This window comes from Nylanderia fulva, unplaced genomic scaffold, assembly GCF_048542155.1.
Source record: "Nylanderia fulva isolate GAGA-0341 unplaced genomic scaffold, ASM4854215v1 Scaffold1921, whole genome shotgun sequence".
NCBI classification, from domain to species: Eukaryota; Metazoa; Arthropoda; class Insecta; order Hymenoptera; family Formicidae; genus Nylanderia; species Nylanderia fulva.
In genome coordinates, this window is record NW_028190186.1 from 1,649 (window position 1) to 4,134 (window position 2,486).

The following is a 2,486-nucleotide window of genomic DNA, read 5'->3' on the forward strand; positions in this document are numbered from 1 at the left end:
CCCTTTCAGCTTACAGTTTCTACACACACTTCCTTTTTACAATCTCTCATCATGTGTCCTACACATCCACATTTTTGGCACAGTCTTTCCTTTTCGGTGCATTGCCGCATCAGTGCCCAAATGCGAAGCACTTGTGGCACCTCAGCACACTGAAAAACTCTTTCACCCTAAAGGCCTTCCATGCACAAACACTCGTCCGTCACTACAGAGCACATTTCTTATTGCACTCGTAACTTCTAATATCACATTTCCGCAGGTTGCATCTTTCTTCGCATTCCTACTCACAACACGCACACGTTCCATAAATACTCTCTCATCCACTCGCCCTTTCAAGCTCCTCTCATACATTTCTCTCATTAACACTTCACTCGCCATATCATTCGGCACATCGTACAAGATGATCTTTGGGCCTATCTTGCGAGGCAGCTCAACCTTTAGGCCAGCATTCTTAAACTGACCACACTCTCTTATTCTTTTCAACTCACTCTCGCTCATCGTCTCAATCGCTACACCTCCATTCCTCACTTTCCTCACCGCTTTCACACGCACATTCAGTGACTTGCTCACATGCTTCATCATTCTCTCCTTTACTTCCTCACTTGTCACATTCGCACTTGCATCATCCGCTCTCACTATTACCGCATAACTCTTCTCTTTCGTTTTCACTTGTTTTCACATTCACTTCCTGTACCTTTTCAATCACGCTCTTTTCAACATTTTTCGCACTCACGCTCGCATAGCTCATTCCACTTCCGCCGTAGGCTTAATCCCGACTCGCTCGATGCATACACTCATCCAGTTTTCCCCTGTATTCTCTCATTTTTGCACAACATTTTCATCATCTGTTCCTCATATTCTCCCACAATGTCCAGTATTTTCTCACTCGCACTCTTTGAAATTTTGTTCGTCTCCGTAAACAGGAATTTACGGAGTCTCGCACCAATTACTCTCATACACGCTATCTCACTCACTTCCGCAACGCTCTCATTCTCTCCCTCATTCATTAATCAAGAACGAAAGTTTAGAGGTTCGAAGGCGATCAGATACCGCCCTAGTTCTAACCATAAACGATGCCAGCTAGCGATCCGCCGAAGTTCCTCCGATGACTCGGCGGGCAGCTTCCGGGAAACCAAAGCTTTTGGGTTCCGGGGGAAGTATGGTTGCAAAGCTGAACTTAAAGGAATTGACGGAAGGGCACCACCAGGAGTGGAGCCTGCGGCTTAATTTGACTCAACACGGGAAACCTCACCAGGCCCAGACACCGGAAGGATTGACAGATTGATAGCTCTTTCTTGATTCGGTGGGTGGTGGTGCATGGCCGTTCTTAGTTGGTGGAGCGATTTGTCTGGTTAATTCCGATAACGAACGAGACTCTAGCCTGCTAAATAGGCGTACCTTATGGTATCGCGAAGGCCCCCGGCTTCGGCTGGCGGGTTTTTACTACCAACGTACAAACAAATCTTCTTAGAGGGACAGGCGGCTTCTAGCCGCACGAGATTGAGCATAACAGGTCTGTGATGCCCTTAGATGTTCTGGGCCGCACGCGCGCTACACTGAAGGAATCAGCGTGTGTTCCCTGGCCGAAAGGCCCGGGTAACCCGCTGAACCTCCTTCGTGCTAGGGATTGGGGCTTGCAAATTGTTCCCCCATGAAACGAGGAATTCCCAGTAAGCGCGAGTCATAAGCTCGCGTTGATTGACGTCCCTGCCCTTTGTACACACCGCCCGTCGCTACTACCGATTGAAATTGATTTAGTGAGGTCTTCGGACTGGTGCGCGGCAATGTCTCGGCATTGCCGATGTTGCCGGGAAGATGACCAAACTTGATCATTAGAGGAAGTAAAAGTCGTAACAAGGTTTCCGTAGGTGAACCTGCGGAAGGATCATTAACGTTCCGGAGGTCCTGCTCTGCGTCGAGAGTCCTCTCTTTTGGGAGAGACGCGCGCTCGCAGCAGTCGGCGACTGAATGGACGCGCTGAAAAGGCGCTCTCAGAGAAAAAGAAAATAACGGATTTGACGGAATTTGTTGTTGTGTTTTGATATAACGACGGACGCCGTCGCGCCTCTCTGACCGAAAGTAGTCGGCAAGCAGAGCAGCGCGCCCGGCGGTGTTCGACGACGATTCGGAGCGAGACGCTTCGCGATCACGCTCGTGTGTGTGGCCATTCTCCGGCACACACACACACAGAGCGTCGATTCGGCGTTGAGCGCGAACCGGTGGTAACCTATGCCCGCGCACGCGGTGTGTGCAGCACCCACGACGTTCGTCGACGCGCGCCCCTCCCCGTGTCGCGGGGCAGCGTCAGCGTGCCGAGAACACACGGTGTGCAGACCGCGAGTGCCGAGCGAGAGGACCCCCTATATTATTATATATATATATATAACTACAGAGAAGGGATCGATGATATTTCGACCAATCTGTCAAACTGTGTCGGTCCGACGGTTTCTTCAACAGAGCTTCCGCCCCGGCTCTCCCGTTGCGGGAGA

At 50.6% G+C, this 2,486-nt stretch overlaps 1 pseudogene; it reads left to right on the forward strand.

The window, feature by feature from the left end:
* Positions 1–1,148: 1,148 nt before the first annotated feature.
* LOC146723491 (small subunit ribosomal RNA) lies at positions 1,149–1,880 on the forward strand (annotated as a pseudogene; the record flags this gene model as incomplete).
* Positions 1,881–2,486: the final 606 nt, after the last annotated feature.